This window comes from Triticum aestivum, chromosome 7B (assembly GCF_018294505.1).
Source record: "Triticum aestivum cultivar Chinese Spring chromosome 7B, IWGSC CS RefSeq v2.1, whole genome shotgun sequence".
Taxonomy (NCBI): Eukaryota; Viridiplantae; Streptophyta; class Magnoliopsida; order Poales; family Poaceae; genus Triticum; species Triticum aestivum.
Genome location: NC_057813.1, coordinates 368,077,052 through 368,102,374, shown reverse-complemented (window position 1 = coordinate 368,102,374; position 25,323 = coordinate 368,077,052). Strand labels below are relative to the sequence as shown.

The following is a 25,323-nucleotide window of genomic DNA, read 5'->3' as shown; positions in this document are numbered from 1 at the left end:
TATAATTTTCGCTTGGTCCATGCTATTATATTATCATTCTTGGATGTTTTACAATCATCTTATAGCAACTTTATATCATTTTTTGGGACTAACCTATTGACATAGGGCGAGTGACAGTTGTTGTTTTTGCTTGTTTTTTAATTCACAGAAAATCAATCCAAACGGAGTCCAAACGCAGCAAAACTTTTTGAAGATTTTTTTAGGACCGGAAGGAACAACTTGGGCTGAAGAAGTACCAGAGGGGTGCCCTGAGGGGGGCACAACCCACCTGGGTGTGCCTGGGGCCCAAGCATGCCCTGGTGGGTTGTGCCCACCTCGGTGGCCTCCCGCACCGCCTCTTCGCTCTATAAAAATACCCCCAAAATCCATAAACCCTAGGGGAGTCGACGAAGCACAATTCAAGCCGCTTCAAGTTCCAGAATCACGAGTGAGTAGTTCATTGTAGACCTACGGGTCCGTAGGCAGTAGCTACACGGCTTCCTCTCTCGCTTTTGATTCTGAATACAATGGTCCCTTGGAGATCTATTTGATGTAACTCTTTTTTCGGTGTGTTTGTTGGGATCCGATGAACTCTGATTTTATGATCAGTTCTATTCTATCCATGAAAGTTATTTGAATTCTGATATCTTATATGCATGATTGCTTATAGTATCGTACTTCTTCTTCGAATCTTCGGTTTAGTTAGGCCGACTTGATTGATTTTTCTTGCCATGGAAAGAGGTGCTTTGTGATGGGTTCGATCTTACGGTGCTCAATCCTAGTGACAGAAGGGGAAATGACACGTATGTATCATTGCTATTAAGGATAACAAGATGGGGTCTATTCCTGCATGAATATATCATGTCTACACCGTGGCATCGTTCTTATTGCATTACTTCATTTTTCCATGAACTTAATACACTAGATGCATGCTGGATAGCCGTCGATGTTGGAGTAATAGTAGTAGATGCACGCAGGAGTCGGTCTACTAATCTTGGATGTGATGACTATATGTTTGTTTACCAGCCATATGCTATTTTTGTTGAGAGAAGCCACTAGTGAAATCTACGGACCTGGGTCTCTTCTTTATCATATTTGCTTCCCGATCTATTATTTGCCTATTTTATTTTCAGATCTATTAATCCAAAAACCCAAAAATACCTTGCTACAATTTTTTTGTTATTTATTTTACCTCGCGTTCCCGCGAGATCTATTTATCCAATCTACTACAATTTTATCTATCTTTTACCCAGGAGGAATTGACAACCCCTCTTATGCGTCGGGTTGCAAGTATTTGTTCTTTATGTGCAGGTACCATTTACATAGTGTTGTGTGGTTCTCCTACTGGTTTGATAACCTTGGTCTCATCACTAAGGGGAATACCTACTGTAGTTGTGTTGCATCATCCCTTCCTCTTCGGGGAAAATACTGACGCGGACACGAGCCACTAGAGGGTCATTTTATTTACGAGGATTTGCTTTCTGCTATTTAGAGTAATGTTTTCCATATTTTAGTTCAATAAAAAGGTCAAGTATAGCCTTTACCATGCTTATTTTGCAAGTCTATATGTTGCTGTTCTGAAACGAAAAGTTTTCTCTCATTGTCTGAATTCTTCTGGGAAGTCAGAATGCGATAAAATCTTGAAATTTTTACACAATAAGATACAACAATTTTTCTAAAGTGTGGGAATTTTTCAGAATTTTTGGAGTTAGAGAAGTATGAATCTTAGTGCATTCTTTACAGACTATCCGGTTTAAACAGATTGTTGTTAGCTTGCATTGTGTCCATATGTTTGCTTGTTTAATGGTTCTATTTGAGGATATGTGTATTAAATATGCAGAGAAATTTAGTATGCAATATCAAATTATATTTTTTAGTGATTTTCTACAGTAAATAAAGATAAGGTTTTGCATTGATTTGTACTAACTTATCTCACGAGTTCTTGTTGAGTTTTGTGTGGATAAAGTTTTTAAGAATTAGGGGAACTGTGATATGAGAGGGATTGAGGAGAGAAATGAGCTCAAGCTTGGGGATTCCCAAGGCATTCCTAGTTAATATTTAAAGAAGTATCAAGCATCTAAGCTTGGGTATGCCCCTATTGGCATCCCACCTTTCTTCTTCAACAATGATCGGTCAGTTTTGGTTGAGCCTAAGTTTTTGCTTCTTCACATGATATGTCCTATCCTTTGAATGTCATTTTATTATGTTTTTCTTGTTGTTTGAATAAAATACTTAGGATTTAAATTTTTATCAGAGAGATTCTTCACATAGCTACTTAATTATTTCACTACTCATCGATCTTCACTTATATATTTTTGGAGTAGTTTGTCAGTTGCTCTAGTGCTTCACTTATATCGTTTCAGAGAACGACAGTGGTTTCATTTTGAAGAAATTTATGAACTCTCATGCTTCACTTATATTATTTTGAGAGTCTTTAGAAAGCATGTTAATTTGCTTAGGTTATGAATTTATTCCTAGTATGATGGGCATCTAAGAGGGATATAATAAAAACTTCCATATAAGAGCACTGAATAAAATGAGAAGTTTGATTCCTTGCATTTGTTTTGAGATATAAAGATGGTGATACTAGAGTCTTTCTAGTGAGTAATTGTGGATTGGTAGAAATACTTGTGTTAAAGTTAGTGATTCCCGAAGCATGCACGTATGGTGAACCATTATGTGATGAAGTCGGAGCCTGATTTATTTTTTGATTGTCTTCCTTATGAGTGGCGGTCGGGGACGAGCGATGGTTCCTACCAATCTATCCCCCTAGGAGCATATGTATTAGTACTTTGCTTTGATGCCTAATAAATTTTTTCAATAAGTATGTGAGTTCTTTATGACTAATATTAAGTCCATGGATTATACACACTCTCACCCTTCCAACATTGCTAGCCTCTCTAGTACCACACAACTTTCGCTGGTGCATTAAACCCACCATATACCCTTCCTCAAAACAGCCACCATACGCTACCTATTATGGCATTTCCGTAGCCATTCCGAGATATATTGCCATGCAACTTCCACCATTCCGTTTATTATGACACATGCCATCATTGTCATATTGCTTTGCATGATCATGTAGTTAGCATAGTATTTGCGGCTTGGTCACCGTTCATATTTTTTATACATGTCACTCTTGATCATTGCACATCCCGGTACACCACCGGAGGCATTCATATAGAGTCATATTTTGTTCTAGTATCGAGTCATAATTCTTGAGTCATAAGTAAATAAAAGTGTGATGATCATCATTATTAAAGCATTGTCCCATGTGAGGAAAGGATGATGGAAGCTATGTTTCCCTCACAAGTTGGGATGTGACTCCAGACTTTAAAAAATAAAAGAGGCCAAAGAGCCCTAAAAAATAGGCCAAATAGCACAAACAAAAAAACAAAAAATGAGAGAAAAAGAGAGAAGGGACAATGTTACTTTCCTTTTTCCACAATTGTGCTTCAAAGTAGCACCATGTTCTTCATGATAGAGAGCCTCCTATTTTATCACTTTCATATACTAGTGGGAATTTTTCATTATAGAACTTGGCTTGTATATTCCAATTATGGGCTTCCTCAAATTGCCCAACGTCTTCGTGAGCAAGAAAGTTCAATGCACACCCACTTAGTTTTCATTTTGAGCTTTCATACACTTATAGCTCTAGTGCATCTGTTGCATGGCAATCCCTACTCACTCACATTGATATAAATTGCTGGGCATCTCCATAGCACACTAATTTGCCTAGTTTATGTGAGACTTTGTCCTTTTTTGTCTTCTCCTCATAAGCTCCACTATATTCTATTCCAACTATAGTGTTATATCCATGGCTCACACTCATGTATTGCGTGAAAGTTGAGAAAGCTTGAGAACATTAAAACTATGAAACAATTGCTTGGATTGTCATCGGGGTTGTGCATGATGAAATATTTTGTGTGATGAAGATAGAGCATAGCCATACTATATTATTTTGTAGGGATAACTTTCTTTGGCCATGATATTTTGAGAAAACATGATTGCTTTATTAGTATGCTTTAAGTATTATTGTTTTTACGTCAATATTAAACTTTTATTTTGAATCTTATGGATCCGAACATTCATGGCACAATAAACAAGATTACATTGTTAAATATGTTAGGTAGCACTCACACTTCATAAATTCTTTCTTTTATCATTTACCTACTCGAGGACGAGCAGGAATTAAGCTTGGGGATGCCGATGCATCTCCAACGTATCTATAATTTATGAAGTATTCATGCCATGTTTACAACAATTTTATATGGATTTGGTATGATTTGATTAGAATTAACCCAGACTAATGATGTTTTGAGCAGAACATATGTGGTGTCATTTTTTGTGCGGAAATAAAAGTTCTCCGAATGAGCTGAAAATTTACAATGATTTTTTATGGACCAAAAGAGACCCCTGAAGCACGAGAGCTGGGCCAAGAAGTGGACGAGGAGTCCACAAGCCCCCTAACCGCGCCCTACCCCCAGGGTGCTAGCTCCAGGCTTGTGGGCCCTGATAACCCACAAGTATAGGGGATCATTTGTAGCCTTCTTCGATAAATAAGAGTGTCGAACCCAACGAGGAGCTAAAGGCAGAACAAATATTCCCTCAAGTTCTATCGACCACTGATACAACTCTACACACACTTTAACATTTGCTTTACCTAGAACAAGTATGAAACTATTTTCGAAGAATAAAACTATGAGTACTTTGCGAGAATAAAACCACAAATAAATTGCAAGGTAATAAAAGTGGATAGCTTCTATCAACAGGAAAGTCATTTGTCCCTAGGCAATCGATAACAAGTACCGGTAATCATTCTTGTAATTTTATATCAGGGAGAGGCATGAGCTAACATACTTTCTCTACTTGGATCATATGCACTTATGATTGGAACTCTAGCAAGCATCCACATCTACTAAAGATCATTAAGGTCATGAAACCCAACCATAGCATTAAGTATCAAGTCCTCTTTACTCCCATATGCCATAGCCCACTTATCCGCGTTTAGGCTGCTGTCACCCCTGCAACACTGACAATAAGCAAACCATGAACATATTGCAACACCCTACAGCGGGGCCCCCTCATTTTTGCGCGAGACGGAGGGCACCGTAGGACAACACCATAAATAAAATATATAATCATACCAACCAAGATCACGATTAACCCATAGGAAAAAATGGATCTACTCAAACATCATAGGATAACCATATATCATTGCGAAATAGTATATGGAGTTGATCTTTGATCTACATTCTTATGTAGAGATTACAGCGGGGAGAAGGGGTGTTACATCGCTGCATAGAGGGGGAGAGAGTTGGTGATAACGGTAGCAAGATTGTTGATGTAGATCGCCATCACGATCCTTGCCCCGGCAGCAGTCCGGCCACTGGGAGAGAGGGGGGAGAGCCCCCTCCTTCTTCTTCTTACTTGGCCTCCCCCTAGATGGGGGGAGAGTTCCCCCTCTGGTCCATGGCCTCCATGGTGGCGCAGGGGCGAGAGCCCCTCCAAGATTGGATTTCCCTCTATGTTCTCTTCTGTTTCGCGTTCTTAGATCTGGCCCTTCACAGTTTCTTAAATTCCCAGAGATTCGTAACTCTGATTGCGCTGACATTTTTACACAATTTTTTCCATAAATTATCTTTCTTGCGCCAGAAGAAGGGCTCCAACCGACGTTCGAGGAGGTCACGATACACCAGGGCGCGCCTGGGCCCTCAGGCGTGCCCCGGTGGGTTGTGCTCACTATGGGCCTCTTTTTGCATTGATTCCACCTCCCAAAAATCACATAAATTCCAAAATAATTCTCCGTATATTTTTATCGCGTTTGGAATTTGTTTGATATAGATTTTCTGTGATACAAAAAACATGCAAAAAGTAGGAACTAGCATTGGGCACTGGATCAGTAGGTTAGTCCAATAAATCATATAAAAATTTGCCAAAAGTATGTAAAAGTTCAATAATATTGTCATGGAACAATCAAAAATTATAAATACAACGGAGCTGTACTAGGCCCCTCGAACACCCCCTTGATGTGAGAACGACGCCAAAAATTCTAACAAATGCCCAAACCTTCGAAAAGAAACATAGATTGGAAGTTCCGCCGCTGCAAGCCTCTCTAGACTCGAAAAACCAATCGAGATCCTGTTTCAGCACCCTGCCGGAGGGGGAAACCATCACCGGAGGCCATCTTCATCATGCAGGTGGTCTCCATGACGAGGAGGCTATGTACCAGTAGCTATGTGTTTGATCTCTCTCTCTCTCTCTTCTCTCTTCTCTCTTTCTCTCTCTTTCTCTCTCTCTCTCTCTCTCTCTCTCGATCTTCATTTGGCACGATCTTGATGTACCGCGAGCTTTGTTACTATAGTTGGATCTTATGGTGTTTCTTCCCCTCTACCTTCTTGTGATGAATTGAGTCTTTTTTTTGAGGAATTAATGACAGTGGGAGAGGCTCCCACTGACTTTGTATTACTCACAACATAACAGTTACAAGTGTGTTACAATGGGTTTTAGGCCCCCCGGCCGTAAGGGTTGCAGAAGCAAAAACTAACGGTCCAAATTTACAATGAAGTCAGAGAGAAAAGGATGAACTTTCTCAGGACAGTTATGGATCACCAAACCCAACAGATGTTTGAACCTAGCTAACCACGCCACGAACGAGCGCGGGATCCCCCTGAAATGTTGGTTGTTTCTTTCCATCCACAGGCTCCAAGCAGCAAGCAGGAAGATATCCATGAAAAGCGGCCGACGCCAGCTCTCTCTCCCACCATGCAAGATGGCTAGCCTATTGGTTCCTCCTGGCCAGGTCAGACCAACCTTACTCCAGCATTGTTTGGCAAAAGGGCACACGAAGAAGAGATGTTCCACGGTTTCCTCTGGCGGGTTTTGGCAGAGCATGCAAGTGTAGTTGCCCCCGGCTATAGCAAAGTGCCGCCGCTTCAGCATGTTCCTGGTGTTCAAACGATCGACCATAAGCAGCCACCCAAACATCTTAAACTTGATCGGGCATTTGGATTTCCATAGCCATCCAAAGGCCTCATCAGCTTTCACCTGCCTGAAACAGTGGTTGTAGTACTTCTTTGACGAATAACGTCCTAGGTCACAGACCCAAACGTCGGGCGAGCCGTTTTCCAGACTGACATGCGAGGACCCTTGCTGTATCTCTCTGATCTCCTCCCTAGCCTGGACCGAAAGAGGCAGACTGAAGATCGTGGCTGGATCAGTGGTCCTGAGAACCATGGCAACGGAGTCATCCTCGTTCAGAGCATAAGAGAAGGCTCGCGGATGCGTGTCCATCAGTGCGGAGCCAGTGTCACTAAACCAGACATCTTTCCAAAACAGAGAGCTGCATCCATCCCCGGGGATGACCTTGGCGACCCCACGGAAGGTTCCACTGAGCTGCATTACGTCTTTCCACCAGAAGGAACCCACTCGCTCAGTGGCATGCGGCACCTTGTTCGGGTAGTACGCCTCCCAGACTAGCTGAACCTAGGGCACATCCTCATGATTGTAGAACTTGAACAAGTACTTTAGGAGAAGCGCGGCATTTTGTATTTTGATATCAATAACACCAAGGCCACCACACCGTTTGGGTCGACAGACAAGCTCCCAGGCAGCAAGGGAGTTGGATTTGATCCCATCATCAGAATTTTTTGCCCAGAGGCAGTAGCGGCACAGTTTGTCAAGGTGCTCAACCACTCTAGGGTGCAGCTTGATCGTGCACATTGCATAGATCAGCATGGAGGTGATCACCGAATTGACCAGCGTCAATTTGGCCCCCGACGACATCAGCGATAGGGCAGTGGATGTTTTCCTCTCAACCGAGTGTACCAATGGCATGAGATCGAGAACACTCGGCCTAGTCGTCCCCATGGGGAGACCAAGGTAAGTGAACGGCAGGGTGCCAACAGAGCAGCCAAACACCCCTGCCAACCCACTAGCACGCTGGTGGTCGACATTAATGGGTATGAGGGTCGATTTATGGAAGTTGATCTTGAGTCCCACCGAGGCCGCATAATCCTCCAAGATAAGTTTCATGTGGGCGGCCTGTGTAGGACAAGCTTGCATAACCAGGATTGTGTCGTCAGCGTATTGCACCACCGGGAAGTCACCCGCATTTTCACGAGGAATGGGAAGCTCCAGCAAACCCTGAGTGTACGCGTCATTGATCGCAGCTTGGAGCAGATCAGCCGCCAGGACAAAGATCATTGGTGAGAGAGGGTCACCCTGTCGCACGTCACACTTGCATTTGAATTTCCGACCAGGAACACCATTTAAGAGGACTAACGAAACTCCCGAGCCAAAGATCGTTTCCATCCAGCCTAACCACCTATCATCAAAACCCATGTGTTCCATAATTTCCAACATGCGGGCATGTTCAATCGTATCAAAGGCCTTGGCAAAATCAAGCTTAAGCAATATAATCTCTCTCCCAGATGAGTGGCATTGATGAATATATTCGTACGACCACGCGAGACAATCCTGGATGGTCCTACCTTTGATAAACCCATATTGGTTCCTGTGTATGATTTTTAGAATGACTTTCTGCAGCCGGTTCGCCAAGATCTTTGTAATGACTTTGAGACAACAGTTCAGTAAGGTAATTGGTCTGAAATCATTAGCCGTTTCCGGAGAGGATATTTTTGGAATCAGGGTGATATATCCCTCACTAATGCTAGTGATGTCAAGTCCCCCAGCATGGAAAGCGTGACAGAGGTCATAGAAATCTGACTTGATGATTTGCCATCACTTCTTAAGAAAGCAACCATTAAAACCATCCGGGCCGGGGGCTCTGTCATTCGGCATTTCCTTAACAACACCATCTATTTCATCAGTAGAGAAGGGCGCACTCAGTTGGTCCAGCCCATCAATCCTGCGGATGATCCTAGAGAGATCAAACTTCATGTTGGTAGGTTTAGAAGAACCCAAATGATCCTTATATGTATTGAACAGGACCCCCTCCTTGCCAACATGATCATGAATTTCGACCTCGCCAACTCTAAGCATGGCAATAGCATTGTGCCTATACCTCTCTGTGGCCAATGACTGAAAGAGCTTAGTATTTTCGTCAGCAAAGCGAAAATACCTGATAGTACATCTCTTTCGCCAGTACTCATTCTGGTATTTGAGCAGGGCCTGTAAGTGGGTTTTCAATATCTTCCTGAAGTTTGACTCCTGGACATATAAAGGTCGTTTGTCCTCAAGGGTGTCCATGATGGCCAGAGTCTCATTACTGTTTTGAATCAGAACTTTAAGTTTCGAGACACCCTTGCTCCATCGCTTGAGATCATATCTCAAGTTTTTTAGTTTTTTGCATATTCGCGCCGCGGCATTGGGTGCGTGACATGTTTTAGACCATGAGCTAGCAACAACCTCCATGAACCCATCATGATTAGTCCAGAAATTCTCAAACCGAAAAAGCTTGGATCGGGGGATACTTGATTCAATTGTGACCACGCACGGAATGTGATCGGACACTGGTTTCCCCAGGGGCAGGACCATTGTGTTTGGATATGAGGTGGTCCAACAAGACGACGAGAAGAACCAATCCAACTGTTCGAGCAGAGGATCATCCTGCATATTGCTCCAGGTGAATGCTCGGCCTTTCACAGGTAATTCCATGAGCGACTGTGCACGGATGAGCTCGTTAAATAACAGCATGTCCGCAGCGTCACCCCCAGGTTTGTTTCTGTTATTCGTGGATCGAATAAAGTTGAAGTCGCCAAGAATTAGCCAGTTTTCATCATCAGGGATATTCAAATCAAAAAGCCAGTTCGTAAAATCCACTCTACGCTGACCAGAGCAGGGGCCATAGACATTGACTAGATTCCACGAATCATTCGACTGCGTGGCCACAAAAGAAATCCCAATGGCAAAAGAATCCACAAACCAAGATGTGCCCGTAAACACAACACTATTCCAAATGACAATGATGCCACCAGAGGCACCCACTGATGGCGCAAAAACAAATTTATCGAAGCGCTTAGGGCAGAAAGTCTTAATAAAGGCAAGATCGAAGGATTCACGTTTAGTTTCCTGGATACATAGCACAGAACAACCGCTAGTATCAATCGCATTCCTAATAGCCAAAAGTTTTGCATCAGAGTTTATGCCTCTGATGTTCCACGAGAGCACATTCCACGATTTATTCATCGGAAGGGAAGACTTCAGTCTTCATCCGCCCCCGACGAGCGCTGGTCATCCAGTAGCTTCTCACGGGAGAGGGCTTCAGGGGCAATTCCACAATTGCTTCCCATCCGTTGAAGATCCTCGATCGGTGTTGGTGGGGGGCAGGCAGCATTGGGCACCTGCACAGGAGCAGCAGCCAAAGAAACAGCATTGACAAAAGGAATCTCACGTGGTTTCAGCCGTGACTTGGAACGCTTTGTGTCTGGAGCATGGTTGATTTTGAATCCGTCATACTTGTTGGATCGATTGCTCCGTCTGACAGTAGTGGTGTCCAAAGGCACTAACACATTGCGGTGTTGAGTAGCCACAGAAGAGGATGCAAGCACCTGAAGCGCAGTAGGCTGGTCTGATGAAGGCACTATCTGAGATTCCACCTCTGCCGAGACGAGCTGCGTGACCGCCTTGAGGCCAGGAGAGTGTTCAGGCAAATCCCAAGTTGCAGCAATCAATCGAGCGTTGGGTTCAGGCGATAGCATAGACGACAGAACAACAATTGTCCCCCACTGAATTGCAGTAGCAAAAATCCTTGAGAAAATGTCAGGTTCAGGCACCATACACTCAATCCAAGCTGCAGCAGCGGCATTAAGATGATTCTGAATACTCTGAAAAGGGTTTAGGGGCAACATCACAAGAGAAGTATGTTGAAGGGTGATAGCTGGTGTATATATACGCTTGAGCATACCCCCGATCCAAAGCAAGAACTCATGATCAATTGGAACCTGAAGAAAAACAGAACTTCCCCCAGCCCTGACGAACTCCAACCTGGCTGCAGGGTTGCCATTAACAAATCCATCAGCCAAAGCTTCCACTGCCTGAAACTCCAAATCAGATGACCAAATGTCAGATAGATTATCCTGCACATTATGCTCCGGATCCACACCATCCATGAGAGACGGACCATCATACTGAAAGAATGTCCTGAAACTGAAACCAGTGTAAGGTGGAGGGATCATAGGCCACATGCCCCACCCATTTTCCTGAACAACCTGAGCAGGTTCCAGGGCATTCCAGGCAGCCTCATTCAAAGCATCCTGAGCCGCCATCTCATCAATTCTTGCTTGCTGCATGAGGGTGTAGTAAGGAAGCTGATATGGATGTGGAGATGCATTCAAAAGCGGGGGAACATCCTCATTACCAACCAAGTTTGGTATAGTGTTTCTACCATTCAGAACATAAACAGGCACCGACCACAAGCGAGCAAGACCCGGCAGTAAACCAACCCTGGTAATCACAAGACTATGCGGCACCTCAGCAACATCCTTGATATGACATTTAACAAGGATTCTAGCCTTGTTCTGTCCCGGACGGGGCCAGGCAAGCATCTTCCCAAAGTGTGAGACAGCCTTATGGACATAATGCTTAGTTTGATAGTCCATTGGAAAAGCAAGAAACATGACCCAAACTTCATATTCAAAGGCAGGCATGCGCATATTGATACTCTCATCATGCGGAACTAGGGAGAAAGTGGAATCATCGGTCAAAGCATGCGGTCCTTCTCTAATAGCAGCATCTCTACTCTCCATATCCGCAAACACAACACACCCGATCCCCAGTGGGTAAACAAAATCATCTAGCAGTTCATACTCTAAATCTCCAACGATAATGCGGCAGACCTCAGCTAGCCAGAACTCCTTCTGATGATCAGGGACCGGAGGGTGGACGGAGACAATGGCGTACCTATCGTGATTCAGAGGCGGATCATCCACCACCATAACGTGACGTTGGACCCGGTGAGCAGGCCCGCGATCAAAGGTGGATCCATCCGGAGCGAAGGCAAACGGGCTCACGGGGAAGTTCGCCATGGCAGCTGGAGCCGAGGGCTGCGGCGGCTTGAGAGATTTCGCCGGAGTAGGAGGTGGTGGATTCTTGCTCACGGTCGAAGGTGAGAAGAATCGAGATGGTGGGGGCGTGGGTGTAGAACTCGAGGAGAGCGTCGTTTCACCCGATTGGGGTTTTTGGCAGGCAGAATTGACTACACCCTGACCGGGTAGGCGTATCGTCAAGCAATGGGGGTTAGCCACGTCCGCGTGGTGCGGGATTATCTGTTTCCGTTTCCATATGCAACCCCCATGCGGATCCCTAACAACATGGGCCATACCAACATCCACAGATTTACCAACCTCAGGTTCATCCGCAGCAGCCCGAGGCAAGATCCTCTCCAGTGTTAGATTTTTTATTTTCCAAGCCCAGCGAGGGAGAAAAGCACAAGTCTTAAGCTTACGTGACTTGTGGCTCAGTCGAAAGCAGAGAGAACAGCGAAGAAGCCCGGGACAAAGCCTAGTCATGTGGTCAACCGCAGAACATGCATTACACGGAAAGCCCAAAGGGTCCGGGCCCACTTTGCATGGCACATGCTTATGATCATCAGTACGTGTAGTCGAGCAAGCGCAGGCGCCAGAGTCATCCCCACAACGCTGACAGAAAACTCCAGTGCAAGCATCATCAACATGGCCAAGACGATCACAGAGAGAACAATGCAAAAGTCTTTTGTAAATGTATTCCTTGGTGGGGACTGACGAAATTTGCACCAGAAGCTTAACATTATCATTATCGTATCCGGCCTGCCAGCAATCCAGAACAGAAAGAAGTTTCTCATCCGGAATTGAATCCCATAAGCCCACAATATATCCTTCCCCCTGAATAGATGGCAACCTTCCAGGAATATCGGGAACAATAGGTAAAGATATGGAACCAATCCGAAAAGAATCCGGAGAAACCGGAGACGAAAAACTACCAAAGGAGATCCGATCTGAAGGCTCGCCGGAATGCAAGTCCGTCGGCGGCGGAGTGAAACCCAATTTTTGCAGTACTGGTAATGACGCGGGATCCAATGGTAGTTTACTCTGGTTAGAGAGCCATTTAGATTTAATCGCCGGACCAGGTGAGGAAGCCAAACCAGTTAGCTCAGAATCAGCGTGCCATGAGGGGAGCCGTGGGCGTGAATTCCCAGAACGATGAAGATGAAAGTGGCAGATAAAGTCCGGCCAAATACGGTCTCTTAACCCAAAAATGAAATGCCCCACACGATTTGAGGCCACTGAAAATCGAAAATGTCGATCACCCAGTCGCAAAACATTGAAACCAGCAGAAAGACCTCCAATACATGACTGAAGGGCCAAACCCACCGAATCCACCGAGAGGGGAAAAGAAGCCGAGGAGAAGGAAACTTCAAGGAAGAATTCCTTGGAGCCGGGGTTGGGGACGAAGTGGACCGTAGATCCAAACCTTGCACGCACCTGTGCCTCAACCTTGAGGCCGGGGGAGAAATCCCAGTGGAGGAGGCCATCCATTGGGGACGTCGGGAGGAGATCATAGGGTTAAACCCTAGAATCGTCATGGGAATCGCCTGAGGTGGGTGGAGGTGGGGGAGTCGCCATCACATTCTTTCTCTCTTTGTGATGAATTGAGTCTTGCTCTTTGAGGTTTCCTTATGTTGGATTGAGTATTCGATTTGAGAACATTTGATGTATGTCTTGCGATGGGATATCTGTGTTGACAATGGGATGTTCTATTGATTCACTTGATGTATGTTTTGGCATTCAACTCGCCGATTCCTGAGGTGACATTGGGGTAATCTATGCATAGGGGTTGATGCATGCTTTCGTCCTACGTTCTCCCATAGAAACTTTGGAGTGATTCTTTATTTCACGTTGAGGATTGTTATATGATCCAATTAGGTTTCCATTGTTGAGAGAATTGGCACTAGTGCAAGTATGAACCCTAGGCCTTGTTTTCACGCATTGCAATAATGTTTTTGCTTACTTTTGCTACTAGTTAATTTGCTATTTTTTTAGATTACAAAAACCTATATCTACTATCCATATTACACTCGAAACACTATCCCTTCGCCGAACTAGTGCACCTTTACAATTTACCATTGTATTGGGTGTGTTGGGGACACAAGAGACTCTTTGTTATTTAGTTGCAGGGTTGTTTGAGAGAGATCATCTTCATACTACGACTCCCACAGATTGATAAACCTTAGGTCATCCAGTTGAGGGAAAATTGCTACTGTCCTACAAAACTCTGCGCTTGGAGGCCCAACATGAGTCTACAAGAAGAAGGTTGCGTAGTAGACATCAATCACCAAAAACACGTGACTCCAAAAGATAAGGTAAAAACTATTGACCCTAAACTTAACTGTCAAAGCTAGATTTTACTGCCAAATCTAAATATTAATGTCAAAATTGAATTTTACTTTCTAAACTGAACGCACTAGTAGAAACGAAGCAATTTACATGTAGTTTAGGCCACTCGAGCACTAGTAGCAGAGAAACAGTGATCTAAATCAGCAGCTGATAAACAGGGAACACACTAGAAGATAGCAGCCGGAGTAGTAGCATGAACTAGTGCCAGAGCAGCAACTCATGTAGCTGCAAGAGCCCGTGTACCAGCATCAGCAACACGAGATAAAGGAAGAGCATGGCAGTTGCATGAGCAAGAAGAAGAGCAGAGAAGCAGTGCGAGCGAGCGAGAGCCGGAGCAGCAGCAGCATCTCCGGCTGGTATGGCTGCCGCCTAGGGAGCCTCGCACTGGGGAGAGTCACAATGGTGGAAGTCACCAGCGTCGAGGGAGCCACACCATGGGGGAACAGGATCGAGAACAGGGGACACCATGAGGCCGAGTTAAGGAGAAGGTGTGATGCGATGAGTGTGCAACCTATTTGTTGCGCCAAGTAGGCCTTGGTTTCTTTTGAGGAATCAGTGAGGATGTTGTAGTTCTGATGGAGCAGGTTAAGGCAGCGCTGTGGGGATGGAGCAGTCGCGATAGATGATGCGACTATCGTAGCAACTCCATGGAGATGAAGGACGTGGCGGCTGAGCCACCGGTACGATGAGATCAATGATTGATCCTTAGCTGGGGTGGTGGATGAGGGTCGTCGAGTTGTTGTGGTGGATGACTGATGGTGTCCTGGATTAGGGGGTACTCACCATGTCGTCTCTCGACCAGGTGGATCGGGCCGAGGACCCCCATGGCGGTTCACTAATGGGCCAGTTCGGGCAACCCATGCTGCATACAAGGAATATTCCACAAGACTTGGCGCACAAGACGAGGACTCTCCTAAACCCTAGACCTCTGGTGCATTATATAAACCGAGGCCAGGCTAGTCAATAGATCAATCTAATATTCATTAGAACAATCTCGTGGTAGACTCATGTACTCTGTACTATCCCCCCATATGAATACAATCAAAGCAGGAGGTAGGGTTTTTACCTCCATCAAGAGGGCCATAACCTGGGTAAAACCTGTGTCTGTGTTACCATCGCCCTAAGACACCTAGTTTAGGATCCCTACTATGAGATATGCCGGATATAGAACCGACATTGGTGCTTTCATTGAGAGCCTACTGGGTGATCGTCACAGAATGATGGGATGATCAGGTGATATTTTTTCAAGTTAGATCTATTCGGTATAAACTATCCTTTTTTAGATTACGGCTGCTGCCATGAGCTACCCTATTCGCAGTCAAATCAAGACCAGAAAAAGTGTCTGGCGACTAGTGGTACGCCAGTTTCGACCTCCGCTAGGACTCTCACGTGCCGCAGCCGAGCAGCCATCAAGCGCGCCCCAGCCAAAGAACAACACTATATGAAGTGATATTGCTGGCGTGCAACAACACACGAGCTCGGCTCAGTGGCGGCCACAGGGGGATTTGATCTTTTCTATAGTATTTAATTAGGTTGTTTACACTTTTTTACTACTAATCCTTTTGTGTGCACTTTCCCGTGGAGCAATCATCTGGAGTACTAGTCGTGACACATCAATTGGTTTGATTGATGCAACATGTACATCTGCACTCAAGCGGAATTATACCAGCTTTTTGTCTCGTACAATTTAGTCCGAGAAATTTGATACTTTTGATTTGCACTGTTTCGGTTTCGCAGGTTATCTAGGATCGACCCGACTAACGGCGCCTTTAAGCGGGATGCTACCTGTTCGGTCTATTGGAAATTGTTTCTGCTTTGGCTGCCATGACTGCTACCCAGAAAACCGTTAGGTGCGACTGTTTCATTTACTGGTTCTACAAAAAAAACTTGTACCTCTTGCCAGATATTTTTTCTGTTAGTCGGCATTGTTTTGTGCATGCATCATTTTTTTCTTGTGGCCACCACTTCGAGGTGATCCAAGATGTTGCCACTAGCACGACAACCATGGTCGAACGAACGCCACATCGCGCCTACATTATCGTTCCACGAGCGACAACCTGCGTTGTCATCTTCGCTCGACAAGACGACGCCAACATACATGCCATATTTCTTAAAATTATTTTGCATGAATAAATTATATAAAGGACCTCCTTATTTTTATTTCCCATCTTGCGCTGCTTTACGTATGCAGGAAAATTAACTATGGTCGTGATGTGCTGCCACCTTGGCAAGCCAAGATCATCGTCTCGATCGGCGTAAATCGGCTTGCGTGGTCATATTGTTTTTCAAATTGTCATACTGACATGTTCGATTGCCTCGGGCACTTCAACATCACTGAGAGAGTTCTACCTCATCAGGTCTTCGACACACGGGCCATATTTCTTTTATTATTCACTTTACATAAATTCTTAATCATGCAACGGTTTATTATTATTATTATTATTATTATTATTATTATTATTATTATTATTATTATTATTATTATTATTATTATTATTATCTTCGGCTTGCACTATTTTATGTGTGCATGTGAATGATTTGGGTCGGTAGCATTGTCACCTTGGCGTACCGACGTGGTTGTTTCACCTATGTTGATCAAATGGTGTTGTTACCTTGGCATGCCGCCCTGTGTTATCATCCATATGCCTTCACTTCATTAAGGCATCATCTAATACCCCGTTTCGTCACCTCGGCTAGACCGGGGGCTTCACCATCGCTTCATTGATCTACTCATGGGTCTTCGGCACCACCCTGCCAACCTGTTTTGTCACCTCGACTAGACCGGGGGCTTAGCGTCGCCACTTCGTCAAACCGAGCTCTTTGCTCTGTCACCTCAGGCTTGGGGGTTGGGACCTCAGCCAGGCCAAGGACTACATCTTTGTCCTACCGCAAGACCATACCTCGTCATCTACACCGAGCACATTAACGAGCTAAGTCGCTTTCATGCTCATCTTTTTCAATATTTTATTCTTGTTCGGTTCGACCAAACATTATAGTTATTTGTTAAAGACTTAGTTTGTCAAGAACGTTGTTTGTTAAAAATATTTCTTTTACCCAAGTTAACTAGGGGCTCGTAAATTTACATGAGCCATTTTGTAATATATTTTTTCTTTTAAGTTGTTGCAAAGTCTTTTTCTGCCACTCCTTTTTCGACGCAAGTATACGGTCAATACCCAGATGGCCTGATTTATCTCTAAAGCCGCTCAAGTTTAGTTCATCACACATGCCTTTGAGAAACACTCCGCCTTCGGGATAGGGAGGTTGAAGCCGAAGGCTAACCTACTCCATGTCTAGAGATCGGATATGTCCTGTTAAAGCACGAAAGAAGTAAAAATTATTTTAAGACCAATTTTTGGATTGGCACAAAAAACATCTTGATTTAGTACGGACATCAACTTTTTACATAAGTTTTTGGATTTTCAAGCTTATGGCACCTTTTAGCTATTTGTATGTTTTCCTTTCAGGAGGCGGGACATCCTCATGACCGAAGTGCCCCGCATAATAATAATTCTATTTGGGAGAGCTTTTCTGACCCGCAGCTCGGCATCTTTCCTCTCGATCTACACCTCGGCCATGGCGAAACGCACATAAATCATGACTAGTTCCCGAGGAGATTCGATCCTCAGGTTGGTCGGCCGCGCCCAACCTGAGTCTCGGGGGATACTATGTGTCTTCAGGATAACTCTCACAATACAACATCGGGTGCCTCTAAAAGCATTGGTAATATCAACGGGAGTTTTGACTACAGCCGAACCCACCAAAACCAAGGTACCCCATAGAGTCCTTGGCAAAGCGTTCTCGGGCATTGCTTTATATGCATCGGTTTCGAATTGTGTCTTCGGTCAATAGTTGGATTGCCCGGCTACCGTGCTTGCCTCCTACGTTTTGCTTTGTTCGGCTAGGTGTGCAAAGAGAGAACCACTGAGATTATGCTTCGCACTCGAATGGTTAAGCACCTCAATGGAGAAAGCCGAAAACTGATTGTCACAATGCGCGTAAACTAGTCAGCTATCTGATGACTGTGTCAGACTATAAGATCGATGGAGGTCACCCCAAGTTAAACGATGGGCCGTTTATAACATTGGCCGAAGTGTTAACGGCTTGACCTCGGCTGACGCTGAACACTAACCGGGGGCTAGTAACTGGCCTCCCAAATTTAAGCTCCTATTACTAAGTGAAAGTTATAAAGCCCGCATATCTGAGTGCCTTGTTTTTGCTAACACAACCGCCTCCGGGCACCGAGACATCAGCTAAGGGTTCTTTTGTTATTGTAGAAACACCCTTTGTAGCATCTACAAAGGGGTGGAAGCCGATGATGGGCCACTTTCAAATGATAAACGGTCGCAACGGAGTCAAAATAAAAATATATCATCAGCAGATGTATTCATTATACAAGTGATGCCTTCCGTAATTATTGTTATAATGCCATATATATGCATCAATTTGACTTAAGATTTTGGCCAAGCTGGTTTGCCTGGCTCCTGTGCTTACCCCTAGGTTCCTGATTGTTTGGCTAGGCGGTAAAGGGAGAACCTCTGTGATTGTTACTACCGGGTCATAGAGTTAGTACCTCTTACTGGGTGAAGCCGAAAGCTATCCATCTTAAAGGATATAATTGGTCGGCAACGACGGAAGTGAAAATTTTGGTTCGTTAGACCATAGAGTTTGGGAACTTTCCCCGAACTAAATCCTCAATATTTTCCTCCCACATTGACCGGAGGTGAGGTTTCATGATCATGGTCAGCATGACAACCCAAAGAAAGGAACCGATAGTGGGACTATTTTTTTGGAAGATGTTTCTTACGTAATAGTAATATAACATATCTCTCTGTGTACCTTTGTTTATAAAAACCATATGGCCGGATTTCCTTGATTGGCGTAAATCGTTGCCCTTATAAAGGCTTTATAAAGTAGGACAAACACTCCTCGGCTACTGGCCAGGAGGTTGAAGCCGATGGTCGGTCAACAAAGTTTTGTACAATGCGGATTCGAGCATTAATGATGTAGAGTACTTGGATACATAGAATCGTTACACATAATTTGTGATTTTACTCCAAATATCGATCCTTGATTCGGCCACCCGTGCATTAAGGCTCGGGGGCTACTGGGCTTTGGGTTTATCATCTACAAATATTAAAGGGGAACATCGATCCCCTGATCTGGTGTTGCCACCCGACCAGTGGCTCGGGGGCCACTGCATTGCCTATTCAATGCATAAATTTCAAAGTGCTCAGTGTTCGGCTAGACCGAGCTATGGGCAAACACGTCTTCGGTCAACAATAGGTACCATCTTGGACTTATCTGGCATCAATCTAATATGTTACAACGACTTCTCAAAACCCTCTCTCAAGGTCCCGTCGCCGATCACTATCTCTTCTAATGTGCATCTCCGGTTTTAGGCCGACACACACCTTGAAGGTAACTGGCTATACATCTCATCAGCAAATAAATTGCACAGCTTGGAAGCAGTCCAGCATTTAAACCAATAAAGATGCTAGCCAACTTGCCTCCATGGTGATCCCACGATTTGCTACCTTTCTAGCCGTTCGATCGTCCTCGTTTCAAGCCTGAGCTGTCAGATGTTCATCTCCTGGTAAATCTTGTTTTCACTCTATGGTTTTTTTCCTGCCCAATTACGGGTGGGCTCATCTCTCCCTTCTATTGGCTGGGTCAGCCGCGCTCGTGTGCAAGAGGGATTCGCCAGCAGCTCCGCGGGCACTGCACCGCGTCTCATCTCAAGTTGGGTAGGTCCCCAGCACCCACCTCACAAACCCTATCCTCCAAAGACATGCAGCGCTGCCCTCCTCACTCCTCCTCCATCTTTCCTTGTCAGCCGCCGCTGCCGCCATTCTGCATCGCTCCTCTCTGTCCGACGGCCACGCCACTGGGAGGAATCCGCCGCACAAGAGGATAGGGGACGCCTGTTGGCGAGCTTCCAGGCAGGAAGCTGATGGGGAGCACGCCATCAACGAGCCTCTGGGGAGGAGCTATCGGCCGGTCCTGAGTCGTCCACCAAAGGCCTCCAATTGTGCCGTCGTGAGAGGAGCAGCATGGGACGAGATGAGGATATGCCGGCGGCGTCGGACTCCCTCTTCCCTGGCTGCATCTTCCCCGTGAGCTCCTTCTTACATTCCTCTCTTTGCCTCTCCTCCTTCGCTCCCTCTCCCTCATGTGCTCCTCATGTGTGATTTCAATTTGGTTGTGTGATTGACTGATTGTTCATTTATTTATTTTTAATTTCTCAAATTTTGGTATGTGCATTTGGCCTTATGAATTTAGACATTTTGGTTCTTCATTTGGTTTTCTACAGGAATAAATGTTCTAGGGTTGGAGAAGAGGGGGTTGCGCAACAGCTTTGCTTAGATGAGTGCTCAGGTTGATCACCTTCACCAAGAAAAGTGTGATGCCAGTTATGCACTTTCTTTTCATAGAATGTTGTTGTCTGTATCTTGCTGAATGTACAGAGCTAATGTTCAGTTCATTGTCTCAGGCATGGGTTTATAGATTCATAATTTTCTTATACACTTGCTCGTCGCACACCAGCTAGGCTGGCCAGGGGATGAAGGCACGATGCAGCGGGTGCAGCAGCGGTAGCGGGGAAACCCCTCCTGGCCGAGCCTTATCCCTAGCCTCTACCTACAGAGGTGAACCCCAGGAAAGCTAAAAGTTTGTGGAGGAGCGCCGACACAGGTTAGCATCTTCCTATTTCTCTTCATCCTTTCCTCAACTTCCATGGGAACCTATGATTTTTTTCTTCCAGTTTTTTAGAGGGTATTTTGGACTCAAGATTGATCTGGTAGTGCACGTGTGGTGTGCCATAAGCAAGAATATCTTATCTGTGCCATGACAATAAGGGCTTGCTGCAGCCAGGTAGTTCTTGGGAGTATGGTGCTTCGATTTGGTTCCTTTGGTGGTATCTTCCCTCCCTTCTCCCTCCTTCTATTTCTTACTGATGCTTTGATACTTTGATCTGTTGTATTGGCTAAAATTATGTACTTGGTGAGTCCTACATGCTTATTGAGATGAATCATTTACAAAGTTATAGTGTTATTTTCAGAATCTGTAATGACACAGTTACCTTCAAAATTTGAGATGAACCATTTCCAGAGCGTATATTGAGAGCCTAGAAGTAGCAGGGGTCGGCGGAGCAGCGGATGCGGTCGATGGAGTAGCAGGAGCAAGGAGCTCGAGATGGTTCAAGTTTTCTTCCACTTCCTCTCTTATTCGTTGGTATACAGCTAGGTTGTTATATACAAGTTATTCATTTTTATACAACTAAGTTTTTGTAGGAAGAGGGCCTATCGAGATTATAGAACTGGATAGAGGTGCCTTATGATAGTATAGCTAAAGAACAATAGGTATGAGTAGATGGCACTGCCACCTATGTGTTTCATTTTTATTTGTTGCGATATTTCACACACCCCATATTGGCACCCCCTCTATATTTTCCCATGCTTATAGACTTGCAGAAACACATGCTGCTTGTCTCTATTTATCATGGTATTCACATTATAAATTAAAATGTAGTTGGAAAGAATTATGGGTCATTTTGGCATGAAGCTCGAGAATGATAATACCACCTCAAGCGGGGATAAAGCAGGATAACAAATAGATGAGATGTAATTACTGAAACTAGAAAAAATTCTCTTCTTCTGATTATGCATATGTAAAGTCATGATTACGTGTGGACCAGATGTGTGCTATTTTCCATTGCATACCAGATTGTCGGTTAAAAGAGTTTTTGTCTTCCAGCAATGAGCTTTCATTTTCATTGCAGAGGTTTATTTGGTTCATCTCCTTTGGTCATTTTTTTCAGTTTGTCTCTTCAGAAGTTTGGGTGCCTCTGTTTTGCTACTTTTTAGTTCTCATCATTAAAGTTGTATCTTTCCTCCCCTCTTGGATTGTTGCATCCTTATTGTGTCTCATCGTTAAGGTGGCACATATAAGTATTAATTTATTCAGTTCTGCTAAAGTACCGCTGAAAATTCAAATTCTATGTACTTCACTTTTGGCTATACACGAGAATACAGTACACATATTTCAGTAGTGATTGAATGTGAAGACCATTGGGCATGTTTTTGTAAATGTGGATTAATTAAGTTTTATTGCTTTATGGTGAGATGAATATGTTGATTATAATGATATAATATTAAGAGATTTTCAAGTGTAAGCTTGTAGCAAATTATCTTCTAATCCAGACTCCATATCATTATTTATATTGTAACACAAATGTGTTCTATTATACTCCAAGCCTTGGTACATGAAGGCATGATATTACCCCTCTCCCCCTGCCCCTTCTATGTATTTTCTGATTTGTTTGTGTGACTGTACTGAATGGTGCTTGCAGGTCCATGGACATTGTCAGAATTTTCACTTTATTGCAGTGTCTTATTTTCAGATCTCATGTTCCTCAAGCTAATGGACAAGATTGTGTTTTTTGTAGTATGGTACCATCACAACATTTTCTATTTAGTCATTCATTTGTTATGCACCATATTTAATAAGGAAATAGAGGGCGTTTGTTTTCTATTGTTATAAATCTGTTTCTGAATACTATTTGTAGATTTATGTTTGGAAACACCAATCACGGTAATATTTTTGTGTATGTAGATAGATTTGTATATTTCATATACTAATACCGAAATTGAAATGTTTTAAGAAATATGGTTGGAGATGTCATGTAAACTGGTAGTTTTCTTAAGAAGATCATTGTCATGTAATCTAATATGTCATTAGGTTATTTGTAATACTCCTGCAATTTCTAATATAGTTAAAATAATTTAATGTGTAGGTGACAAGGCTTTGGAGCCATGGTTTTCTTAGGTAGCTTTATTAGGGCATCAAACTATTTGGTGCTACAATTGTTGTAAATGTCTAACTTTGTAAGATATTCAGCATTGGTTCATCATAGTATGCTTTCTTCTGTGCCTTGTTTCACAGGCTTGCTCTCACTACTGCTGTAGACATGGAACGTTGATGACAACATACAGGTAACTCTTTCAAAATCATGGATAGTATAAATATACAGTTGTATTATTAACCTTGAGGTTATTTCTTAAACTGGCATATACTTTCCTTGCCTTGAGGGCACAATTTATAATCAAATGCAAATGGCATACCTTTCTTTACTTGGAACATGGCATCCAACAGAGGAACATGAGTACTTTATATGTATATTAGTATATCGCGAGCTCTAAAAAGGTTTTCGTCTATTGCTTTCGCACATCAGGCTTTTTCCTAATTGTTTCCAGTACAAAAAGAGCTTGCTGCCATGTATAGGATAATAGAATACACGTTCTTGAAATGAAGCAACTTATTAAACTAAACCATGGTGATGTACTCCTTGCCGCTGATTTATTGAGATCCAGCTGAAAATAAGGGGAATGCAAACATCATCCTGCCACTTAAGTTATCTCATATTTATGGAGAAAAGTTACACAGTTAGCTATTACAAAATACTAAAATTCATGTATGTATCCGGCTTCATTATGGAGTTGAGAACGAAATCATTGGAATTCTTATGTTGAGAAAAGGCCAATGGAATATTATTATTATGTGTTACAAAGTTCATACAAAGAATATATATTGTAGTGCTCTAAATATAAATTAAAATATTGTAGTCCTTGGTTAATGCATTGTTTTTTCTTTTTGATCCAGAATGATATTTGAAGATAAGGAATTAGTATGAGATGCTTTAGGGCGTTTAAACAATTGGATAAGATTAAACACATGTGGTGCCGAATTGGCAATCCTTCATCCTTATTTTCTTGATAATTGTCGGAGTCCTGGACTTGGGGGTATCCAGTCCTGCCTACCTGCAGCCCACCACGTGGCTCCATCGACGGCCTGGTACGGCCCAGCTTCGACAACAACACAGCAAGACGACGCCAAGACCCCCGAAGGAGTTTGGAGAGATCTATGCAGCTACCTCATGAGGCTCAGATGACATGAGCCATGACTACCAAGGCCAAGTGGGCGCCAGGCGGGCGCAGAGTGCAGGTTTCCTCTTTGTTTCAAGGGAGGCAAGCCATAGAAGCGGAGTCCCGAGGAATCAGCCAAAGGTTTCCATTCTGGTGCAACGAGACCAAGACCGCCAGGATGGCGGGACGGAGGTCATCACCGAGCCCACTGCAGCGTCACGACCAGAGGCTTTTCACAGGCAAAGAATAATTTTGTCAGGATAGACTGTACTACTTGTCCCCTTTCAAATCCCGCCGTTGTGGGATCCCTTCCCGCTCATATTTGGGAGGAGGACCAAGGCACTATATGTAGGGCTTAGCCACCACCATGGAGGGGGATTGATTCCTCCCCGAGCAGCACACCAGCTCAAGAACACCGCACCTCCTAAGGCTTGTTCATCCTTGTACTAGCTCATCCATAGCCCCTCGAGGCAATCCACCACACCACACTGGAGTAGGGTATTATACCACAATGGTGGCCCGAAACAGTATAAATCTCTGCGTCTTTGTGTCTCTGTGAGCTCTTCGCGCTAGGCTAGTGAGGATCGCGAGTAGGCAGGCTGGGCAGGTTGAGATCTCCACACGCACCCTAGTGTTCGAACCTCTCACGGGTTGCCGGATCCCGAAATCCGACATTTGATGCGCCAGGTAGGGGTGCGTCGGATCCTCTCTTCCACCGTTTGATCCGCCACTGCTCTGACATCTCCATGGCCGACGCGCGCAGGGCTCGCGCTGAGCGTCGGGCCGCAGTCACCGCCCGCGTCGCTTAGATAGCCCCAGCGGGTGACGGCTACACCCGCGGCGCTCCTTCTCCGGTGGCCAACACCGCCACGGGCCCTCCCGACCACGAGAAGCAAGCTTCGTCGCTGCACCCGTCGGTGCGCCGCGATGGCCGCACCACTACTCCGTCCCTGACTCCAGCAGCTTCACAATCCCACACGCATCGTAGCCAGGTGGACGCGCAGGCCGCTCTGCTCACGGCGCGGGAGCTCCTTCGCTACCGCTGAGGGAGTCCCAGATTACAGGTCCTCAGACATCCGGACTATATGCAT

General features: G+C 44.4%; 1 long non-coding RNA gene across 14 annotated transcripts; it reads left to right on the top strand.

Moving 5' to 3' along the window:
- Positions 1-20,027: 20,027 nt before the first annotated feature.
- LOC123156152 (uncharacterized) lies at positions 20,028-24,674 on the top strand. 14 transcript variants are annotated; one of them, XR_006477880.1, is made up of 4 exons: positions 20,031-20,425; positions 20,623-21,002; positions 21,073-21,225; positions 21,370-24,674. It is a non-coding gene; the product is annotated as an uncharacterized lncRNA (long non-coding RNA). The 14 variants fall into 14 exon arrangements; XR_006477877.1 differs by having other exon boundaries at positions 20,032-20,425; positions 20,623-20,687; positions 20,803-21,002; positions 21,073-24,674; XR_006477874.1 differs by having other exon boundaries at positions 20,032-20,425; positions 20,623-20,721; positions 20,803-21,002; positions 21,073-24,674.
- The last annotated feature ends 649 nt before the right edge of the window (positions 24,675-25,323 follow it).